The following is a 24,558-nucleotide window of genomic DNA, read 5'->3' as shown; positions in this document are numbered from 1 at the left end:
CACGCAGGGGAAGCTGGACAGCCTCTCCACTACTGCTTTCCCCAAGGTGGGGGGCCGCCGCACTTTTAGGGCAGAGCGCTTGGGGGCTCCCAGGGCTAAGAGCAAGAGGGAGTCCATGTGGCCTTCACACTGAGAAGCCAGCACTGGCCGAAGTGAGTACCCCAGGGTGGGCCGCTGGTCCGATCTGGAGAGGGTAGTGATGGGCTGGGGGGCGCTTATGTTTCCCTCATGTGTGTAGGTCCCATTGCCTTTAACCGCTGATTGGGGAACCTCATCATCTTTGGGGGTGTCGAGAAAGAGATCCCATTTGCTTTATCTGGGCCCCTGGCCTGGGAAGACCTGATCTGGACACTTTCAGTAAGAAAGACAGGGCAAGAGCAAATGAGGTGGTGGGTCCATTGTAGAGCACCATGTCCAGCTTCTCCTACCCCGAGTAGCCGAGAGGGAACACCAGGAGAATCAGCACCCATGTGGACATCTTGGGTAGGTAAATGCCTTTTAAATTTTTTTTTTTTTTTAATCAAAGATCCAGAGGAAAAAGGTGAAGCCCACATTTTCGTCTGTGGAGATGCTATCAAAATGCAGATCTTCTGTGTTTCTTTAAATCCCTGCCTGCTTGAAATAAACCTTGAGGAGGGCTTAACATCTATCGAGATGTAGGCAGGCAAGGGTGGGTAATTAGTCGGGCTTTCTAGCAGTTATCTAAGCATGACCCAGATTCCAGGAGGGGGGACACACCCTGCTGCCCAGGCTGGCTGGCCACCGTGCCATGCCCAGATGTGCCGCTTCTCCGCACAGTTCCAACCAGCTGCCCTCTGTGTAAAAATGAACGGGCTGGATGGGTCCCTGGGGCTCAGCGATGAGTCCCCTATCCCTTTTGTATGTGGTTTTGCAGTTATAGACTAAACGGGGCTGGGCCCTGTGTGGTCTCCGGGGGTTGCTGTTTGAGGAGCATGGCGGGTGGTAGAGGGACTCACTTCAGAGGGGTTCAAAATCGAGCCTGGCTCTTGGATCCTGGGTGCTGGGATTACAACAGAGGGCACTGAGGTTTTGGAGTGTGTGAGTGGTCTACTTTGAGGGTGGGGAAAATTTAGAAGTTCAGCAGAGGTGCTTTTGAGGGGAGCATACCTCTAACTACGATGCCATCTCCGTTGGTGCCCAAAGCAGGTGCCAGGTCTTTGCTTCCTAAGTTTCAGCCTCTTAAAGAGGCTGGTTCTTAAGGTTAGCAATTCCTCACCATCCCAGGCCCATTGAAGTGCTCAGGGGTGGCGTGATTACTCTGCCCATCAACAGAGTGAGGAGTGGGAGTGCCTTGCAGGAGGACAGGGTATTCATGGGTGCACACCCAGTTAGCTCCAGGAGTGAGAGGGCTTTGCTCGGCTGACAGGTTTCCTCATTGAAAATGGCTTTAGATCGCCTTCTGGAGCCTGGATTTGGAGACTTCTAAGAGGAAAGGAAGGAGGTGGGGAGCCCTTCTGCTGTGTCCTTAGCTTACCTCTGTCCAGCCTGAATCCTGCAGATTGGAGGGCTGTTGGGGGAGAGGGGGATTGCAGCGGCCCCTCGGAAGGGGGAATCGTGGGAGAGGGAGGCAGGTGAATTGCGAGTGTTGCTTGCCACTTCATCTGTTCTCTGGCCAGCTCGCCCAGGGCTTTCTTGCTCTTATGATGAGTTTGTGCATTTTGCTCTCTGCAGACTGTTTTTGTTCTCTTTGGCCCGAGGTAACAAACACATTATACATCCCTACTCTGGAAGGGAAAACTCCCCACCTCACAATCTGTGATGGAGCTGGGTCATCCAGGACTGAGCTTTCTCTGTCCTGGATGGAGCGGAGGGCGGTGGCGGGGTGGGTGGGAGGGTTGGAGATGAGAGGGGATGGACAGAGACCTGGGGAGGGAGGTAGTGAATAAAAGAATTCAGGCCAGTGTAAAGAGAAAGACACGTGGAATGTTAGAGTCACGATAACCAGGGCAGAACATTTTACTTTTTTATCCAAATATTTCTGCCATTAAAAAAAAATGTTTAAGCATATCCTGAGAGTGAAAAAAAATGTGTGTAGGTACTTATTCTGAACTTTTAGAATAAAGTCTAATGTATGTACAGGCAAGTACATATATTCAGATGCATAGATTTTTACAAAATGAACACACCCACGTATCCAGCACCCAGGTCCCGATCAGTCCCCTGGAAGTCCCCCTCCCCATACCGCCTCCTAGTTGCTCCCCCAACAAGGGTACCGCTCACCTGACTTCTAAGGTTCATTTTGCCTCTTTTAAACATCATGTAAATGGAGTCACACAGTACGTTCTTTTGCCACTGGCTTCTTTTGCTCACATCTGTGTATGTGACTCTACTACAGTCTATCCATTCTACTGTTGATGGGCATTTGTGTCATTTCTGTTTGTGCCACTGGGAACATTCTTGTGTCTTCTATTATTTTTTTCCCACAGTTCTCTTAGATAGGAGTGGAATCGCCCCTGCTACTTTTTGATGCGTGTGTCGTGGGATGTGTATTTGGAAATGGTGTTGACTAAGGGTTGCAGGTCGATATGGAAAGCAGGTTCCTCCCTGTCTTGTGGAAGAGAAGTGAGTGAATGGTCCATGAACTTGTCTGTATGCTCACAGGGCCTAAGAGTGCTACTTCCAAATGTAAATTCCGGCATGGTACACTGGTGAAGGATGCAGTCTTGCTTTCTCCACACTCAGGGCAATTTGTCACTATGATTTCTTCCTCTTTCATCCCTCAGTGGGTCAAACTTGAAGCCATCAATGAGAATCAAGAATCCTCATTTATTTCATTATTTCCCCTCTTCCTAAGTGAGGAAACCCAAATGGAAGTCTTTGATGTTCAAATTTACATTGCCGTGTTTTTCTCATGCCAGGCAGCAAGCCGTCTTGACCACACACCTTGGTTTCATGTTTTCATTGACTGGAATTGTGATTCAAATAGGGCCATGAGGGTCTCTGATGATTGCCGAAGAGCTCAGATCTGTCAGCTCAAAAAGGAGCATCTGTCAGCCTTCCTAGAGTTCCCTCCCCACTTAATGCCACTCACTCCTTCTACCAAGTGCCAAGGTGAATGTCATCTTTCCAGCCCTCCCTGTGCCACCAGGTCTCCCACCGAACATGATGTAGAAACTCAGGCCATCGGAGGAACACTGGAAGCAGGTCTGTGTATTATCACGCACAGTCTCCTGAATTACACGTAGAATTCCAGCTTTTCGTCCGGTTTGCAGAAATCTTAACAAGACACCTAAAGTCACATTGACATCGGGTGACATCACTTTGACATCTGTGGACATTGGCTGATTGGCACTCCTCTCATTTTTTTTTTTTTTTTTTAAGAAAAGCTCTCTAAAGAGAAACTTTCTGCATGAGAAGCGCTGGGAGACATGGGAGCAGGTTATCAGACTCTTGGCCTGTCCTGAGAGAGAGAATGTTCTAGAAGGTACTGCCGTAGAGGGCAGGATGGTGTCACTTACGTGATCCTTGTACTAGACCGGCTTGGCTGGTATTTCCAGAGGAGCAAAATTCTGCGAGGTAAAATTTAGCACGGCTTTTCCAATGGGAGTATTTTCAAAAAGGGTGCAATTTCTTATCCACAATTCCCCAATCCAAAAAGCTCCAAAAACCAAAAGACGAGCTCATATAGAGGTAAAACCTAACCTGAACTGATTTCAGTTTGAAGTCTTAATTTACAGTTTTCATTCATTCTACTTGGTGTGCATTTGAGTATGTTTTGCAGCAGAAATGTTAGATGTGCTTGATGGTGAGGTGCTGCTTCAGCTCCTGACTGTTAGGTCTGCATTGTAGTCCTGTCAAACTTTCAGATATATGGAAGTCGTCTTGTTAACAGGATGGTTCTGGTCCAGCAGGATTTGGGTGGGGTCTGGGATTCTGCTTTTCTAGCTAGCTTCTAGGGATTCCCCATGTGGTAAGTTCATGGGCTAGGGTTGGAGTATCCAGGTTAGATCATAGAGACATCTTGTTATCATTTTTCTTTTCCTTAAAAATCAGGTTTATAGGGGCCGAGTCTGGTGGTTCATGCCTGTAATCCCAGCACTTTGGGAGGCTGAGGCCGGTGGATCATGAGGTCAGGAGTTCGAGACCAGCCTGGCCAACATGGTGAAACCCCGTCTCTACTAAAAATACAAAAATTAGCCGGGCGTGGTGTTGTGCGTCTATATTCCCAGCTACTCGGGAGGCTGGCAGGAGAATCATTTGAACCTGGGAGGCGGAGATTGCAGTGAGCCGAGATTGCACCATTGTACTTTTTTTTGAGACTCTGTTTCAAAAAAAAAAAAAAAAGGTTTATTGATGTATAATTTATTTGTAGCAAAATTCACCCTTTTGACATACTGGTCTGCAAGTTGTGACAAATGGATGTAGTTGTGGCCACCACCCAAATCAAGATATGGGACAGTTTCATCAACCCTAAAATACCCCCACAGTGCCCCTCTTGAGTCAGCACCCCACTTCTCCAGCCCCTTCAACCACTGATCTGTTCTCCATCCCTACAGCTTTGCCTTTTGCCGAAGGTCATATAAATATAATTTCACAGTATATAGCCTTTTGAATGTGGATTCTTTTACTCAGACTTTGAGATTCATTCATGCTGTTGCCTGTGACAGTAGCGCCTTCCTGTTTGGTGTTGAGCAGGATTCCATGATATGGATGGACCAGAGTTTGCTTCCCAGCCGAAGGACATTGGGATGCTTCCAGTTTCAATGATTATGAATAGAGCTGCTATAAACATTGGCGTACGGGTTTTAGTGGGAACATTTCATTTCATACATTTCATTTCTCTTGGGTAAATTAACCCAGGAGTGAGATTGCTGAGTTGTGTGGTAGGTGTATGTTTAATTTTATAAGAGGCTCTCAAACTGTTTTCCTAAGTGGTTGTACCATTTTACATTCCCATCTTTGCAATGCGTCTAAAAGCCCTGAGTTCTGAATTCCAAAGCACGTCTGGCCTCGATGGCTTAGGATTAAGGATGTGGATCTATGGAAAGGAGTGGAAGTAATAGTGTTAAATCCCGGTCAGAGAAATAAGAAAGATTAAGGATGTCATTCAAAGCTATGTGCCTGCACTAGAGAGAGAGAAAGAAGGGGTTCTCTTGGGTGGGGTTCCATCCCTCCCTGGTAGTTCTACCATTCCCCAGGAAAAAGTCAAGCTCTGAGGCTGTGAGACCCATGATCTTTACCCTGTTCTTCACCACTGCAACCCCAGTGTGTGGGACAAAGCAGGCATCCTATAAACGTTTGCCGAGCAAATGAGAAAAAGTGCCTGTCTTCACCCATTAACTAAATTGTATAACATCTGATCTACCCTTGTGCCAACGTTTTAGGATTTTGATGGGTTTTAGGTGCAGGGGGTTGAGAGACTGTCCGTGAGATTATCAGACCAATGAAGGTTTCTGAAATGTTAGTGCTTGAGTAGATTGGATGCAGTGGCCCCTTGAGAATGAAGTCTTACTTCAGGGACTTGGAGTGGGAGGCATCTGTTGGGTGCGTAGGGCTTATGTTTCCCCCTCCCTGTTTCCCCCCCAGTAGCAAGCACACATATACACTTTCTCAGCAATAAAAAGCACCGCCGGGAAGGTGGACTCCATCCAGAAATGATCAGAGCCTAAGAGCCGTGCAGTAACGCATTTCCGAGAATGCCAGCTCAGCTCCTGAGAAAAGGGCCGGATGGGATGGTGCCTGCTCTGAAAGAGGGCAGAGAGGAGAGGGAAAACACTCCGGACTCTGGGTCAGACTGGCCCAGGTTCACATTATTCACCAGCCATGTTATCTTGGGCACCAGAGCCTATTTCTTGACATGCATGATGAGGATATTCCTTCTAGTAGCATCTCCCTTGGAGGGCTCTCAGGAGATTAAATGGGGTCGTGCGTGAAAAATGGCCAGCACAGTCTCCAGCACAGAGAAAAACCCCAAAACGCAAGAGCCGTAATACCATGGAGTCATTTAGGTTCCAGTGTTCTTTTTTTGGAAACCGGCCAGAAAAGAGGCTTTCTGGGTAGGAATGGGAGCGAAGGGCCCCCCCCACCTCCCCCCCCACCCCGCCCCCTGCGACTGGTCAGTGTGGATTGATTAACCTGATCGTGGCGCTCTTTAAAGCCACCTTTGGACATTTTGCATTCTCCGTTCTCTCTGGAAGCTTTCAGGGGAAAAAAAATTCGTGGCCACTTGACCCATTTTTCTATTCCCTTGGGTCTAAGGTAAAATTAATTCTCTTTCCTCCTTTGGTCCCTCCCTCTCTCTGTGGGTGACAAGGTGAGGGAGTTTTAAAGTATATAATTAGCTTCCCTCTTCCCCTTTTGCACGCCCTGTCTCTTCCTTTGGGGCCGGTCGAGAGTGCAGCCCAGGATGGCCACCCCAGGTGTCCACTGCAAACTCCACAGAGAAACTTTGCTCAACTTTTGGTTTAGAATTTAGGTACCTCCCTCCCCTTCCAAACTTTGATCTTCTTTCTCCTCACTCCCTAAAAAAATAGGAAAAACAAGGAACATTCCTGGCGAGGGAACCAGATGAGTGGGCATAGCAACTTGGGTTTCAAAAACCACTGGGCCTTAGTTCTTATCTGAGTAGGGTGACCCTTCAGCCAGGGTTGCCTGGGACTATCCTGGGTTTAGCATCTCTGGAAACTCACAGTCCTGGGCAAACTGGGACGCTGGTCACCCTAATGGTGAGTTCTTAACACCTGAGAGAGAAGAATGGTGCAAGAGATGGTGCCGTTGACCAAGAAAGGGGGAGAGTCAGTTACTTATTCCCTCTGAAAAGCCAAGACTTTTTATTGGAATGAATGCAGCTTTTAGAAGCCGTCTTTAAGGCAGCTAATACAAGAGAGATTCCAGCTATGAAGGGAAATGCCTGAGTTAAGTCCGGATCAAGTTTTGACATCTCGCTTCGGTCAGACACGGCTTTATCTGCCGTTCAGACTGGGAGCAGCCGTGAGTCTTCCTTAAAGGTGCCTGTTGCTCAGGCGGCACCTGCAGTTAGAAATTAGCAGCCTCCTACCCCCAGCCCCCAAATAACAGGATTCGAGAGTCCCCTCTCTGGAGCCATGAGGGAAACCCAACTTAGTCACCCACTTGCCAGTAAATAATTTTCACGCTGTTAAGTTCTGTTCTCATTTTAGGCCTGTGTGTAAAAAATATATGTAATTTTAAACTGATTTTTAAAGTATTTTCATACGAGCAGCATTGGCAGGAGGGCGAAGTCTGGATGTTACCTTTTTGTGAAAGTGGATGGATTTGTCTTCAATGAGACTCTGGGGCAGACTTAAAACTTGGCCCGCAGTGGTGTTACATGGATTCTGATCTTCCAGAGTCTGTCACGTTCTTTTATCTCCATGATCTTTATTATCTTCTTTATTGAGAATGATGGGCATGGTGTGTGTGGGTGGGAGGGCTATGCTGACCATCACTGCAGTGAAATGTGTTCGTGGCATGTTGTGGCGTCTGCATAGGAATGTGTCTGTTTGATTAACAGCACAAGCAGTGGAGGCTGTAAGGAGGAAAAGAGGAGGGAAGGTGATATTGGATGGAGGGGAAACATATAGAGCTTGGGAACAGGCCACCCTGGCTGCAAATCTCAGCTCCAGCTCACGGTTGTGGAGCCTCAGTCTTCTCCTCTGTAAAACAGGGACAGTAGTCCTATGTCCGAGGAATTGTAAGAAGGTTAAAAGATACTGTACCCAGAAAGCACATGGCATATATAATCATCCTGTGAAGTAGCCAACTCAATGAATTTTATTTTATTTATTTTGAGTCAGAGTCTCACTCTGTCACCCAGGCTGGAGTGCAGTGGCATGATCATGGCTCACTACAGCCTCGACCTCCTAGGCTCAAGCGATCCTCCTGCCTTAGCCTCCCGAGAAGCTGGGACTATAGGCATGCACCACCGTACCCAGCTTTAACAACATAAATTTATATATATATATATATATATATATATATATTTTTTTTTTTTTTTTTTTTTTTTTTTTTTTTTGAGATGGAGTTTCGCTCTTGTTGCCCAGGCTGGAGTGCAATGGCGCGATCTCGGCTCACTGCAACCTCCGCCTTCCGGGTTCAAGTGGGACGATGGGCATTTGGGATGTTTCTAGTTTGGGGTGGGGGATTGTTTGTTTATTTGCTGTTATGAACAATGCTGCTGTAAGGAATCAATAATTTTGAATGAATGAATTCGAGGTGTTAATTTTAGTCTGTGTACTTGGAAATCTAGCTTCACCTAGAATCAGCTGAGATTCATCAGCATTTATGGCAGGAGCTAAGCCATTTCACAGTTTACTCATCATTTTCTCTAAGAGGCTGGGTCAACCAGTTAGCTCTTGGTCCTGCTTGTATTCTGAGAGTCAGAACCTGTGGTTTAGACACTGGCAATTGATATGGTTGTAGAGAAGCAGCATGGTTGAGTTGAGAGCATGGATTCTGGAGCTAGGTGGCTGGGGTTCAAATCCCAGCTCTACTAGTCACTGGCTGCGTGATCTTGGGCAAGTCACTTAAGTGTTCTGTGCTTCAGTTTCCCAGTCTGTCCCAGTGGGGATTCTAATAGCTGCATGGGGATCCTAATAGCTCCTATCTGGGAGGATTAAATGAGTTAATACATCTGATGTTTAGAATGGTGCCTGACACTTAGGAAGCACTATATGTGTTGATACATGGAAGAGTGGATAGATGGATGGACTTATGTGGGTGGCCATATTTGGGCTTCTCTGATCCACTGCTGAGAATAGTGTGTGGCACACAGTGGGTGCTGCATAAGTGTTAATATTCTGCTCTTTCTTGCCAAGTCTCTCAACTCCCTTGATCTCCGTTATTTTTGGTGTCTGTGTTGTTAACCCATTCTTCTGAATGATCAGCTCAATCACTGTTGCTCCAATATATAAGCCAAGGAGAACACAATCACAAGGTCTCATTGATTGTCCATACTAGAATTCCATGATTCCTAGGCCCAAGCAGGATTTTCCCCACGTCTCAGCAATCCTTCTTCCATGTTTCTAATCTTTTTCTCTCATTTGCTATGCCCCATTGCCAGACTCTCCAATCTCCCCACAGCTTCCCCTTCCTCTAACTATACTGTCTCTAGTCTTGTCTTCTCCCTAAGGGCACCATCTTTGAAGACATCAAATACTTCAGAGCACCAAATATAGGTTAGCTTCTCTGAGGGCCTTACAAGGACATGGAGTGTTTGGGTCTTACACAAATTGGAATGGTCAGAAATGTTTAGAGACTTGAGTTGTCTTTGAAAGAGTTGTCAGAATGCAAATTTTTGACTTGTGGCCTGTTTCTGATCACAATGCAGTCTTTTAAATTATGGATCATAGCTGGATGTTTGTGGTTTAGTGGGGATGGAGGCATTCCCTGCAGTTAGTGTTGGATGGCTGGGTGGATGGATGGATGGCTGGGTGGATGGATGGATGGATGGATGGTTGAACAGATGCATGGATGAGTGGATGGATGGATGGGATGAAGGAAGGAAGGAAGGATGGGTGATTGGATGGGTAGATGGGTGGATAAGTAGATTGGTAGATGACTCGATGGGTGGGTGGACAAATGGATGGGTGAATGGATGACTGGATGGATGACTGGATGGATTGGTGTATGAGTGAATATATGGCTGGATGAATAAATAGGCAGATGACTAGACTGGATTGAGGGGTAAAAATATGGATGACTGGATGGGTGGATGAGTGGATGATAGATGGTTGAATGGGTGGGTGGATGGGTGGATGTTGGATATAAGGGTGTATGGTAGGGTAGCTGTCTATGTGTGGGTCTCCCTGATATTTGGTGTTCTGTTTGACTTGGGAATGACCAAGTCTGTCCGCTTACCACCTTATTTGTACCTTTTCCAGCATCAAGTGAATTTCACACACTTTTGTAAAAATCAGTAAGATTGTATGCTTAGGACTTTGGGAGGCCAAGGCAGGCAGATCGCAAGGTCAGGAGATAGAGACCATCCTGGCTAACAGGGTGAAGCCCCATCTCTACTAAAAATACAAAAAATTAGCCAGGCGTGGTGGCGGGCACCTGTAGTCCCAGCTACCTGGGAGGCTGAGGCAGGAGAATGGTGTGAACCCGGGAGGTGGAGCTTGCAGTGAGCCAAGATCATGCCACTGCACTCCAGCTTGGGTGACAGATCGAGACTCCATCTCAAAAAATAAATAAATAAATAAATAAATAAATATTATATGCTTAGGTTTTACCTATGTAATTAGAAAGCTCCTTGAGGGTAGGGGACAGTGATTTGCCTTCCTCACATCCCCCCAAAGTTCCTGCACTATATCATGCATAAGTATTTAATTGAGTAATGGTGAGGAAAGTAAACAGTGTTATTGAACAAAGATTATTAAAATTCTGGAAACACCTGGTTTTGTTTCAGCACTGGGACTGAAAGTGGAATTCCTTGGATTTTGCTCCATTGGTGGATAGGATAGCATGTGGTGGTGGACTGGTAGACTATTTCTCTTCCAAGCAGATTGGGTAAATGCCCCAGATTCTTACCCACTAGTCAGAGATTACAGATTACTGATTGCTATGGTTTTTCTCTGTGTCCCCACCCAAATCTCATCTCAAATTGTAATACCCATGTGTCATGGGAAGGACCTGGTGAAGGTGACTGGATCATGGGGGTGATTTCCCCCATGCTGTTCTTGTGATAGTGAGTTCTCATGAGATCTGATGGTTTTAAACTTGGGTGGGCCTCTTCCCTCTCTCTCCTCTCCTGCTGCCATGTAAGACGTGCCTTGCTTTCCCTTTGCCTTCTGCCATGATTTGTAAGTTTCCTGAGGCCTCCCCAGCCATGCAGAACTGTGAGTCAATTGAACCTCTTTTCTTTATAAATTACTTTTATAGCAGTGTGAAAACGGACTAACACACTGATGTAGCAAGGTCCTTTAAGGCCCCATGTGATCTGGTCCCTGTTTTGTCTTTGATCTCATCTCTTTCATTGTCTACCTTCCTTTCATTGTCTACTCTGTCTCAGCCCTGCTGACCATTTTTACTCACACCCACGTCATTTGCATTACATGACATTCCTTCTGTTCAGCATAAGCTATTTCCTCTGCCTGCATCACTGTTTCTCCAGGTCTCCCCATGGCTAACTCCTTCTCTTCATTTAGGTCTCAGCCCAAAAGTTACCTCCTCCAAGAGGCCTATCCTTTTCATTTACTGAACATCTAATGTACAAAAAAGAATATAAAATATATGTATACTCTCTCATCCACAAAAAATCTCTGAAGACATTTTAATGTATTTCATCCCATACCTTTTTATGCATGTAAACTTTTAGGAACACATTTCCATGCCACTAGGTATCCTTGAAAAAATAAGGGCCACCATGTATAGTTGCACAGGTTGTGCACTGCACAAAGATAGCATGTCACATATCATAAGTATCATGGAACTTGTATGTCTATTATTTCAGTACCCCAGCTGATAAAAGCTTAAGTATCTTGTTCTAGCAAGATGAAGCTATTATGACAATTTTTGACAGAGAAAGGGGTGTTTTATTTAAGTTCACAATCAGAGAAATGGGTGTCTTGTTTAATTTCACAACCAGAGAAAGGGGTGTCTTGTTTAAATTCATACAGTGGTGCTGTATGGGTTGGTGGCAACCCCAGAAAAGACTTGTTAATATCTGATAATGTTCCACTTTATACATGTATTATATTCATGTAACAATCTCTGGCTGTTTGTTTTGCCATTATAAATAACAGTGCAGTAAACATCTTTGTGTGTGAATCTCTGTCCAAGGTTCTGATAGTTTTCTGAATGAAATTCCTGTCTATATATGGCACTCCAAGCCCATAATTGAAACTCTGTTGTTACCACTTTCTTTGAATCTGTAGAAGGAATTTTGAGAACAGGTGACTGTTATATTCAGGATGTTGATGAGAAGGAACAGAGAAAGAACAGTTAAATGGTTTGGAATTTTTCCTGGGCTGCATGTAAAGCAGTGCTTTTGAACTGGGAGCAATTTTTCCCCCAAGGGGACTTTTGGCAATGTCTGGGGACGTTTTTGGTTGTCACGAATGTAGGGGGAGGGGGCAAGATGCTACTGGCATCTGGCTGGTAGAAACCAGGGATGCAGTTCAGCATCTTAAAATGCACAGGACAGCCTTTCTCAGTAAAGAATTATCCAGCTCCAAATGTCAGTAATACCAAGGTTGAGAAATCTTGATGTAATCGATGTCATGGGTTTCTTCAAGAGGAGTGGGTGGATTTAGGGTTTTTGGGTGACTTAAATTTAATTTACAGTTTGTCTTCCTAGCTGGGTGTCTAAGCCAGCTTTCTGTGAACTTTAGATCCCACACAAGAAGCAACAGGCTTGCTACCGACAGATTCGTTGATGTAAATATAGATGAGTATATAGAAGGAAATCTCACCCAGAGCTGGAAAATGTTGGAATGAAAACTGCGGCGGCCTCCCCTTCTCTCTCCTTCTCCTTCTGTTGCCCAGTTTGAAAATCGTGCCTTACTTTCTTTGGTCTCCTGGCATGGTGAATGCTGCTGGTATGGACTGTGTTTCTATATTCCCTTGATCCCCACACCCTTAGGAATGTACAGGAGAGAGACCCTGGAGCATATCAGCTTAGAGATGGAGGGGAATGGGAAGGAGTGCGTTCATTCATTCATAAATGTTGACTGAGCACCTACTGTATGCTAGGTGAATGGGAGGACGTGAGGGCAGGGAGGTGACAAGGTTGGCTTATTCTGGGCTTTGTGAACTATGGTGAGGATTTTGTTTTTTTCCAAAGGAAATGGAATAACCACTCCTTTTTTCCCCCCGATATACCTAAACTTTTTTATTTTCATAACAAAAATGGGCTTCCTTTTGTATATTTGTTTTGAGACCAGCCGTTTTTCCACCAATACTGATCACACTGCAGTGAGCATCCTGGTAGAGAAGTCTTTGCACACTTCTGTCATGTTTCCCTAGGACAGATTCCTGGAAATGGTATGGCAAGGTCGTATGTCAGGCTTTTGGGCCAGGTTGCAAGAAACAGGAAGTCTGTGCCCTTTCAAATTCCAAGGTCCCCTTTCCCTGACGACGTGGCCCAATCAGGCTTGCCCTCCCTTGATTTTACATCTTCACCAATCAGATAAGTGAAAGTGGAATCCTGTTGTGGTATCCTGTGCATTTCTTTGGTGACTTAAGACATAGAGCATTTTCCAGATCTCTGTGGGCTGTTTGGATATCCTTTCCTCTGTTTTCTCAGGCACATTCTTTACCGATGTCTTTGAGGGATTGAGCAAGTTTCTGTTGAAATTGAGGCATGTCATGGCTCTGTGTGGGGCTTGAGGCAGTCCAGTGTAGTGGAGGGAGGGAGGCTGTGGAGCCTGGCTGCCTAGGTTCAAATACCAACTCTGCTTATTTCCATTCATATCATTTTAGGCAAATCACTTAGCCCCCTGGGCCTCCCTTTCCTCATCAGTAAAAGTGGTATAACATTAGTGCCTGCATTGTGGGGTGGTTGTGAGGAAAGCAGCACTCAAAACAGTACCTGACACACAGTGGGTGCCAAATAAGAGTCTGATGTATTAGTGTTATAGGTATCGGCCTCCTCCCTCCCCAATGCAATAGTGTGTGTGCGCCTCTGTGTCCCTCTGTTGGTGCTGACAAGCCCTTTTTAAAATTTAGAGGTGAGGTCTCACTCTGTCCCCTAGGCTGGAGCACAGTGGTGCAATCATGGCTCACTGCAGCCTCAACCGCCTGGGCTCAAGCAATCCTCCCAGCTTAGCCTCCTGAGTAGTTGGGACTATAGGTGTGCACCACCACACCTGGCCCTTAGACAGCCCCTTTATTTCAAAGCGAAATGGCAGCCACATGATTTAGTGCAAGCTCTCCAAGCTTTAGGACCAGCTGCAACTCCTCTAACTGACCAAACAGGATCCCCCATGTCCCCAACCCCCAAAACCTGATGAAAAGCAAACAGACCATTTTCCACATTCATGACGGAAAGGCCCTTTTCTTGGCTCCTGCCCTTGCTCATGTCAGGATTTCACTCCATCCCTGATAAAGAGGAAGCACCATGTCCCAGGAGGACATGGAAACTCTCTGCTTTGTGGTGAATAGTTATAATAACAGTAGCTCCTCTCTGTGGGGAGCTTATGAGCCCCTAAGCTTTACAGAACTGCCCTGGCAGTTTATGAGAACTTCATCCCAGCCCCCAGAGCTCATGGCACTTATTTTTGCCCCCAGTTTGCAGATGTGCACACTGAGACTCAGAGAGCTAACACTGCTTGCCAAGGTCACACATCTAGCAAATGGAGAAACTTTATGAGACAGGTGAAGGCACAGCAAGGATAAAAACCCAGAGGGAAAAATACTCAAGTTTTCTCCGGGAAACCATTTGCATTCCAGAGAGGTTGGTGTGCGAGTGGGCAAGAGATGTCACGGGACGATGGTTAAGGGACAGAGTCTGAGCTCAACTAGGACTAGGTTTCTTCCTTTCCTTCCTTCCTTCCTTTCTTCCTTCCTTCTTCCTTTCCTTTCTCTTTCCTTCCCTCCCTTCCTTCTTCCTTTCCTTCCTTTCCTTTCTCTTTCCCTCCCTCCCTCCCTTCCTTCCTTCTCCTCCTTTCCTTCCTTTCCTTTCTCTTTCCCTCCCTCCCTCCCTTCTTCCTTCCTTTCTTTCCTTTCTCTTTCCTTTCTTTCCTTTCCTTCCTTCCTCTCTCTTCCTTCCTTCTTTCTTTTCTTTCTTTTCTTTCTTTTCTTTCTTTCTTTCTTTCTTTCTTTCTTTCTTTCTTTCTTTCTTCCTTTCTTTCTTTCCTTTCTTTCTCTCTCTCTTTCTTTCTTTCCTTCTTTCTCCTTCCTTCCTTCCTTCTTTTCTTTTGTTTTTTGAGATGGAGTCTCGCTCTGTTGCCCAGGCTGGAGTGCAATGGCACAATCTCAGCTCACTGCAACCTCTGCCTCCCGGTTGAAGCAATTTTCCTGCCTCGGCCTCCCAAGTGGCTGGGACTACAGGCACGTGCCACCACACCCAGCTAATTTTTGCATTTTTAGTAGAGATGGAGTTTCACCATGTTGGCCAAGCTGGTCTCAATCTCTTGACCTCGTGATCCTCCTGCCTCAGCCTCCCAAAGTGCTGGCATTACAGGCGTGAGCTACCACGCCTGGGCTAGGACTAGGTTTCTATTGGTGGTGTGGCCTTTGGGAAGCTACCTAATCTTAACCACTCTGTTTCGTCATCTATAAGATAAGCAGTGTAGCATTTTCTTGCAGGAATGTTGCAAGGATTAAATGGATGGTGACTATAAAACTTCATGCGTGGCACATAGTAAATTCTCAGCAGGTAGTCACTGCTGGTCATTTACTTTTCTCTAATGACCAGCAAGCTCTTAATTTCCTACTTGGCATGGGCACTGGGACGTAGATGGACAAAACACAGAGAGAAATAAACACACGGACAAAAATCCCTGCCCTGGTGTGGCTGATGTTCTGGGTGGGGAGAGAGAGGGAGTCCAAGCACCAGATAAACAGGTAAAGGATAGTTCGAGTGTGGTAAGTACTAAGGCTCAAAAATAAAGATCTCCCAGGTGATCTTAGCTGCATTTGGAGGTGACAGGAGATACAACTGAGAAACTGAGATAGGAGGAAACCCAAGGGGAGATGTGGGCTTGATTTAGGGTGATCTGAGGAGTAGGAGAAGTCAGGGGCTGGTGTGGGGAGGCTCTGATGGTTCTGTCTGGGGAGTGAAGCAGGGATTCGTTGGGGAGACCCAAGGGGACAGGTGAAGGCCCCTGAGCAGGTGGCCAGTGCTGAGAAAGGAAAGGTGGAGGACCCAAGTGAGTTCCTAATTTCTTCATTGCTCCCCTAAGGTGTTTGTCTCACCCTTGGCCATAGTCTTGGATCACTTACAGATGCAGACCAGGCTAGGCTCAATGGCTTGTGCCTGTAATCCCAGCACTTTGAGAGGCTGAACCCAGGAGTTTGAGAGCAGCCTGGGCAACATGGTGAAACCCCGTCTCTACAAAAAAATACAAAAATTGGCCGAGGGTGTTGGCACATGCCTGTAGTCCCAGCTACTTGGGAGGCTGAGGTAGGAGGATCTCTTGAGCCCGGGAGACCTATGCTGCCAAATAAGGTAGGCAGTAGCCACACATGGCTATTGCAATTTTAGAAATTAATTACAGGCCACATGTGGTGGCTCACACCTGTAATCCCAACACTTTGGGAGGCCGAGGCGGGCAGATCATGAGGTCAGGAGATCAAGACCATCCTGGCCAACATGGTGAAACCCCATCTCTACTAAAAATACAAAAATTAGCTGGGCATGGTGGTGCACACCCACAGTCCCAGCTACTCGGGAGGCTGAGGCAGGAGAATTGCTTGAACCCAGGAGGCAGAGGTTGCAGTGAGCTGAGATTGCACCACTGCACTCCAGCCTGGGCAACAGAGAGAGACTCTGTCTCAAAAAAAAAAAAAAAAAAAAAAAAAGAAATTAATTACAATAAAAACAGTCCCTGAGTTTCACTGGCCACATTTGAAGTGCCTGATGACCCTGTGTGGCTTAGTGACCACTGTGCTGAATAGTGCAGATCTAGAGCATCCTACTGGACATGTTGCCAGGGTCCCTGAACCAACAGAATCAGCATCTCCTGGGAGCTTGTTGGAAATGCAGAATCTCATCCCCTACCCCAGACCTACTCAATCCCAATCTGCTCTTCAACGAGATTCCTCAGGTGATCTTGACTGCACCTTCTAATCACTTGGAAGCTTTAAAAATGCTGAGGCTGGGCACGGTGGCTCAGGTGTGTAATCCCAGCACTTCAGGAGGCCAAGGCGGGTGGATCACCTGAGGTCAGGAGTTTGAGACCAGCCTGGGCAACATGGTGAAACTCCATCTCTACTAAAAATTACAAAAATTACCCAGGTGTGGTGGCACACGCCTGTAGTCCCAGCTACTTGGGAGGCTGAGGCAGGAGAACTGCTTGAACCTGGGAGGTGGAGGTTGCAGTAAGCTGAGATGGCACTGCTGCACTCCAGCCTGGGTGACAGAGTGGGACTCTGTCTCAAAAAAAAAAAAAAAAAAAAAAAAAAGAAAAGAAGAAAGAAAATGCTGATGCCCCAAGCTCCACCCCCACAGATGCTGGAGAGATTTGTCCAGGGCTTCCCCTGGAGTGGGGAATGTTTGAAAACTCCCCAAGGGTTTCTAAAGTTCAGCCAGAGTTAGCAGAGAGCCCATTAGGCGGCTAAGCAGGTAGACTGAAGCTGAAGCTGTGTGACCTTGGGCAAGCCACTTACCCTCTCTGAACCACAAGCTCCCTTCTCTCTAAAACTAGAGACCTGCTGGCACCTCCCTCCCAGGGCTGTGAGAAGTAAATGATGGGATGATTCAAAGTGCTGAGTAGGGTCAGATGCAGTGGCTCACACCTATAATCCTAGCACTTTGGGACGCTGAAATGGGAGGATTGCTTGAAGCCAGGAGTTTGAGACCAGCCTGGGCAACATTTAAACATTACCCAGGTGTAGTGGTGCATGCCTGTAGTCCTAGCTGCTTGGGAGGCCGAGGTGGGGGGATCCCTTGAGCCCAGGAGTTCAAGGCTGCAGTGAACAATGATGGTGCCACTGCACTCCAGCCTGGGGGACAAGAGTGAGACCCTATTTCTAAAAAAGAAAGAAACCCAAAATGCTGAGCAGGTGCCTTGGATTGATAGTAAGCAATGCCTGTGTAATAAGCATGAATTTTTAAAAATGAGGTCAGCAGCCTTAGAGCTAATGGTTAATGGGTTTGGGTGTGGGATTTTTTTTTTAATTTTTAAAACATTGAGATAAAATTCCCATAACATAAAATTGGCCATTAACCATTTTAAAGTGTACAGTTTGGTGGCATTTAATACACTCAGTGTTGTGCAACCATCACCTCTCTCTAGTTCCAAGACCCCAAAAAGGAGACCCCGTACTCACTGAGCGCTCACTCCCCGTCTCTCCCTGCTCCCCCAGCCCCTGGCAACTACTAATCTTCTGTCTGTATAGATTGACCTATTCTGATTTTGGGAGTTTTTGAACTCGCCTTCCCTGGCTGACAACCTCTCGCCATCCAGGTGAGACTGTGTGGAAGCCCAGCTCCCTGCGTTTCTGGGTCTTCCTCTCCCCACCCGGGGCTGCCCCCACCTGTTTCCCCCTCTGGGCACCCTGGTTCTACTCATCAGCCTGGCTTAATCCCAGCAGCAGGTCCATGTTCTGCTCTCCTGTGGCTGCCACAAATGAGAGGTTTCATCTCAGCTGGGTTTCTCCTAGTTAAATATTTAATAAATAAGACCTACAACTTGTGATGCTGGGAGTGTTTGATAGTGAAATTAATGATGGGGAGAGAGTGGCAGGCGGCCCACAGGTCCATGCTGGAGCTGGGATGAGGCGCCCTGGGCAGGCGTCCATGCCACTGATGCTTGGGAACCACAGTGGGCCATGCCATCCCATTTCCCCCAGCCAGGGCCTCTTTTTTAGCACTGTGTCCAGCACAGGGTAGCCACTTGATAAATAAGTGTTAAAAGAAAGAGAGGCTGCGTGTGTAGGGAAGAAGGAAGAGACAGAGGAGACAAAGAGGAGACACAGAGAGAGAGAGAGAGATGAGAGAGAAAGAAAAGTGGAAGGTGAGAAAGAGACAGAGATGGAAGGGGAGAGAAGGACCTGGATGGAGGAAGTGCAAGGAAGGCAATGGTGAGGGAAAACAGAGAGAGACAAAGATGGAAGGGATGAAGGAGAGGGAGAGATATGGAGGAAGAGAGGAGATACAGACAAAGAGAAAGAGAGACAGAAAGAAGAGAGAGAATATTGCTTCTTGTATCTTCCCCTTCTCCTGTTATCCTTGACCATCTTATTATTTTTTTCTTTTTTCTGTCTCTCCAGTTCTCATTTCCTTACCCTCGCCGTCTTGCCAACTCGTCATCTCTTTTCATTTCCTGTGTCTATGTTATCTTTTAATTTTCTGTCTGGGTATTTTCCCCTTTTCTCTTTCTCAGCATAAACTGTTGCTTGGTGTATGTATCTTCTTTTTTTTTAGTCTTTAGCTGACGTGTGTGTGTATGTGTGTGTGAGAGAGAGAGAGAGAGACAGACAGAGAGAGAGACAGACAGAGGGAACAAACCTAGAGAACAGTGTAGGAACATAAATGAACATTTTAAAGACCAAACCATGAAGCGTACACCCATTTTACCCAGGTCAAGAGCCACAGGGCCACCATCAGATTCTCCCTCATGCTCATCCTCAATCACAGCCACTCCTTCCCTCCTGGAGGAACCACTATTGGAGATTGTAGGGGAACCATTCGCTTGCTTTCTTGTGTGGTTGTACCACCTAAGTACGCATCCTGAAGCAATATAGTCAGATATTATGTGGTTTTGAGTTTTATATGAATAAAATCATGTGAGAGGAGTTGTTTTGTATTTTGCTTCATTGGTTTGCAGTTACCTTTGTGAGATTTCATCCTCATTGTGGTCACTGCAGCTCCTTCATGATCTTGTTTATTCATTGATGGTGAGCATGTGACTTTGTTCTCTTTTGGGCACTGGCATAAGCAGCTTTGTTGGTTGTTTATGGATTCTGCTGCTCGCTTGCAGGGGTCTCTCTGGAGCACATCGCTCTGTGTGAAATTGTTGGATACTAAGATTTGTACATTTTCACCTTGACTAAACACTGCCAAACAATTTTCCAACGTGCTTGTGCTAATTTACACTCCTGCCGGTGGTGTGTGAGCATTCAAGATGCTTCACAACCTTGCCAACACTTGGTATTGTCAGATTTTTAAGTTATAGCCTTTCTCATGGTGATTTCTCATTGTGATTTTAGTTTGCATCCCCCGATTGCAAATTAGAGTGACCATAGTTTAAAATATTTATTGACTATTCAAGCTTGCTTTTTTGTGAAGTGCCTCTACATACTCTGTCCATTTTTGATTAGGTCACTTTAAAAAAATATATATTGATTTGTAGGTGATCCTTACATAGCCTGGAAACTGATTCTTCATCATTATATGTTGTGCAATATTTTCTCTTGGCTTGGCTTTTGATCTTTTTTATAATGTCTTTTGATCACCAACAGTTCTTAATTTTGATGTGGTTGATTTTAGAAATCTTTTCCTTTATAGTTTGTGGGCTTTGTATCTTATTTAAGAAAATCATTTCTACCCTGAGGCCATGGATATATTTTATGTTATTTCTGAAAGTTTTAGAGTTGTGTTCACTGTATGTCTTTAATCAGCTTGGGATTGATTTTTATGTGTGGTGGTAGGTAGGAGTCCAATTTCCTTTTTATTCCATAAGAATTGTCCCAGCATCATTTATTAAAAAGCCCATTCTTGCCCCAATGATCTGCAAGACAACCTCTTGACTGTTTAACTTTTACCTTCTTTCATCTGGTCTGTTTTTATACTCAACCTTTGAAGCCACAAATATTTATTGAGTGCCACCTATGTGCCAGGCACTGAGTTACAGTGACGGATATGACAGATGCAGTCATGGCTTTCATGGAGTTTACAGTCTGGCAAGGATGACATGTAAATAGTTATTACTACTTACAATTTAAAATGTTATAGGCCTTGCAAAAAGGGACAAGTCTGGCTTGCTCTAAAAGAAACATGTGAAACAACATCTTCCAGGGAAGTGCTGATAAACTGAGTCTTTAGTGGGCCTCTGCTATTGTAGGGGTGGGAATGGTGGAAAAGATGTTTTGGCCACAGGGAACAGCATGTGCAAAGGTCCTGTGGAAGGTGCTTAGGAGTTTGATATTTATCCTAAAGGCACTGTCAGGCTACTGAAGCAGTAATGCAATGATTTTATGTCTGTGAATAGTTCCACTGGTTGCTGCATGGAGAATGTATTGGAACAGAGCAAGAATAAAAAGCCATGAGACCAATTAGGAAATGATTTCACTCATTCAGGGAAGTGTGCCTTGGGCTGGCATGGTGGCTGTGGAGATGGAAATCATTGATCAGATTAAAAGAAATTTTGAGCTGGCATGATTTTTCCCCTCTCTCCCCTCTCTCTATCTCTGTTTCTTTTCTGGTTGTGTTTTCTGGGTGAGAAAAGCAGTTTGTGATCCTGCCAAGGGTATGTGCTCTGGAGGATGTATTTGCCACAGATGGTCTTTGGAATTCTGGCCAAGAGAGTCACTGGACAGCCCCTGGCCCCCAGGGTTTCTGGAACCAATTCAACAATGACTGTTTATTAACAACAGCAAGGATGAGTTGCTAGCCTTTCCTTCAGAGCACCTTTTAACTGTTACCTTACTTTGTTACCCAAACTGACACTATGAAATTGGTGGGGGAGAAGTGGAAGGGTTTTTATCTCCATTTTTTATAGAATGGGGGAAGTTAATTGGCACTCTTGAAATCATACAAAAGATGGTGGTTTCAGGATTGGTTTCTGGACTTTCAGCCCAATCCCAGTTACTCAAGCTCACACACCCAATCCCCAAACATACTCTTTTGCAAATAATTTCCCTACTGAGGTGCTCCTGGCCAATTTAAAAGGTCCCCATTTCCTTGCCTATAAAATGGGAATTAAAGTAAAAATATCTACCTGTTGACTTGCTGTGAGGTCAGTGGGCCTGACACATGGTGTGGACTCATTATATTTACCTATGTGAATCCCTTAGTTCCCTTTACTTGCAAGAGGGGGAAAACTCAAAGGGGCTTAAACAAGAAGTGGGGATTGTATTGGCTCATGAGACTGAAGAGTCTCAGGAGTGTCCAGCTTCAGGCTTGTTTGGATCTAGGGATCAGATAACACCATTAGGCCTCTGTTTCTGTTTCTTGGCTCTACTTTTTGCAGCTGGCTCCATTATCCATGACTTAGCTGCACTTCCAGCCCTCCAGTCTGCCCAAGACCATATTCAGAGAGAGATTCTTCTCTCTTTTTCAGCCATCTTCCCGGAATTTTCAGCAAATGCTTTCTTGCTTTTGATTGGCTGTTGCTGAGGTCATGTGCTCATGCTAGAACCAATCACTGTGGGGAAATGGGAGGTGGAGAAAGGGGTGCTCTGATTGGCTTAGGCTTGGGTCACATGACTTTATGGAGTTGGGGTGGAGCTAACTTCTCCAAGTGGGGAAGAGCAGTCTTCTTAAAGGTGTATTAGGATATGCTTGCTGCTGTAACAAGCAACCCCCAAGTCTGCAGTAGCTTAAGGCAATACGAATGTACTTCTCACTCACCCTAAATCCAATCAGATGATCAGCAAGTGGCATTCCATGTGGTGATTTCAGGACCCGGCTCTTTCCATCTGTGGCTCCACCATCCCCTAAGATCAGAAAGTCCTTCACTTCCGGCCTGTAGGAAAAGAGTATGAAGGCTCACACAGGAACTTTTGGGAGGCCACATATAGAAGTAGTGAACCTCACTTCTGCCTGCATTCTGTGGACTGGAATTTCATCCCATGGTGTATGAGAGAGGGTCCCAGTAGGAAACGGAAGACACACACCAAGAATCAAATTAAGAGATAGCTTAAGAATCAAATTAAGAGATAGCTTACAAAGGTGTGGGCCCTTACTGAAATAGAGAAGGAGGAAGAGAGGAAGGAGGCAGAGACAGAGAGAGACTGAGACTCACAAAGACACACACAGCACACACACACACACACACACACACACACACACACACAAGTTGAGAGAAAGAAGGGGGGAGAGAAAGAGAGAGAGGGAGCATTTCCTAACAAGAAGCTGGCAGAATAAATGTTCCCCATTGTCCAAAGCCAGAGGGCTGGGAGCCCAATGAGCCCATCCACACAGGTCAGCCCCCCCATGTGACAGTCCTAGAAGGGTAAAGAAGGAAGGAGAGTGGATTTGGGGTAATGGAAGACAGCCAATACCCGTGGTCCATCTGACTGCAGGGGGAACTGAGAAATTCAGTCCACGGAGAAGAAGGTTTAGTGGACACGTCACTTTGTCTTTTTCACAAAGTGAAACTAGGTTCTCAGGTGGAAAAAAAGAAAAAGAAGGTTTGCCTTGCTGCTATTCTTTTTTTTTTCTTTTGTGAGACGGAGTCTCACTCTGTCACCCAAGCTGGAGTGCAGTGGCGCGATCTTGGCTCACTGGAAGCTCTGCCTCCTGGGTTCACGCCATTCTCCTGCCTCAGCCTCCCGAGTAGCTGGGACTACAGGCACCCGCCACCACGCCCGGCTGATTTTTTTGTATTTTAGTAGAGACGGGGTTTCACTGTTAGCCAGGATGGTCTCGATCTGCTGACCTCGTGATCCGCCCGCCTCAGCCTCCCAAAATGCTGGGATTACAGACGTGAGCCACCGCACCCGGCCTCCTTACTGCTATTCTTATTATTGGTGGTAGCAGTGGTGGTGATGGTTATTGGTTTTTAGTTCCCTCTACATGCCAGTATCTGCTCACTCCTTTTTTTCTCCCTTACTTCTTTCCTTGTTCTGCAAATTCTTTCCCTTTAAGTGAAAATCTTTCCGTGTTCTCCAAGGGAGGTAAATTCTATGCCAAGCTTGAGTATGGGGTCCTCTGCTTGGATAGCTGTCTTCTCCAGGAGATAAGGTAGAACTGAGATAGTGGGGGTCTCTGCAGGCAGTCCGTGCCCCTGGCAAGCCCCTCACCTTAACCTGAGGCTGGGTGGGGAAAGATGCCTTGATGGAGTCAGAACAGAAAGCAAGTGATCGCTGCCTGAACCAAGCAGTCACCTTCCTGGAGGTGAAACCTAGAAACGGTCCCTCAGGCTGGGTCCAGGGAGGTGGACTTGGGTCCCAGGGGCAGGAAGCAACCTGCCCCTCACCTGCTCCTACCTCTTTGTAGCCTATCTTGGCAACCAGAAGTAGGTATACAAGTGACATTGAAGCTGGGCATGTTAACAATGGTGTGAGCCCGCCTGACTCCAATCTGGTCCAGCTGTACTGGCCGTGCATCCTCATCTCCAGCCCCCAGGGTCAGCCCAGCGGCTGTAACAATGGTCTGTCCCCTCCCCGCCCCACCCACTTCTTTGAACTCCTCCAAGGATCTGTGATGATAGGGCTGTCACTGTCTTAGCTTCCACCATTCAAGCTTAACCGGCCTTCTTCCCTCCATGGAGAACGGAAGAGCAACCCCTCATTGCCTCTGGCAGCTGTCTAGCAGGTCCCTGCCTTCTGCCCACTCCCAGGTCCAGGACAATGAGGTGAGAGGTAGACAGGACCAAGTTCCCCAGTGCTGTCTTCTAGGTCCACCTATCATGAGAGCCGTGATTCCTAGTTTTTATCACCCTCTCCCCAACTTTGCCAGCTCTCCACTTCTGGCAGTGATGGCTGTCCGTGACTTCACCTTCCCGTGCCTCAGTTTCCTCATCTGTAAAATAAGGACAACCATGGTAATGAGAGTTCTGGTCAATACGCCAAGCACCTCGCTTGCATCAATTTAGCTCATCCTTTCAGTGCCCTGAGGGGTGGGTACTGTTATCATCCCGTGTAACAAAAAGAGAAAACCGAAACAGAGAGAGAGACTCACTATCTGAGGTCTTGCACCCCTCAAGCAACAAAAGTGGGATTTCAACCTAGGCTATCTAGATTCGGAGTCCGTGCTCTCAATGAATAATAACAATAATAATAATATTGTCCTAATCCAATGAGTTTTTG

The 24,558-nt window shown here is 46.2% G+C and overlaps 1 protein-coding gene and 1 long non-coding RNA gene across 11 annotated transcripts in view; both read left to right on the top strand.

Moving 5' to 3' along the window:
• The window catches only part of CACNA1A (calcium voltage-gated channel subunit alpha1 A), a 418,969-nt gene that overhangs the window by 118,231 nt on the left and 276,180 nt on the right, over positions 1–24,558 (top strand). The gene's annotated exons all lie outside the window — the stretch shown is intronic.
• On the top strand, positions 164–24,407 carry LOC134729608 (uncharacterized). Its single transcript, XR_010110846.1, has 2 exons — positions 164–483; positions 2,880–24,407. It is a non-coding gene; the product is annotated as an uncharacterized LOC134729608 (long non-coding RNA).

This window comes from Pan paniscus, chromosome 20 (assembly GCF_029289425.2).
Source record: "Pan paniscus chromosome 20, NHGRI_mPanPan1-v2.0_pri, whole genome shotgun sequence".
NCBI classification, from domain to species: domain Eukaryota; kingdom Metazoa; phylum Chordata; class Mammalia; order Primates; family Hominidae; genus Pan; species Pan paniscus.
The sequence above is the reverse complement of the archived record's forward strand: the minus strand, read 5'-3'. Positions and strand labels throughout refer to the sequence as shown.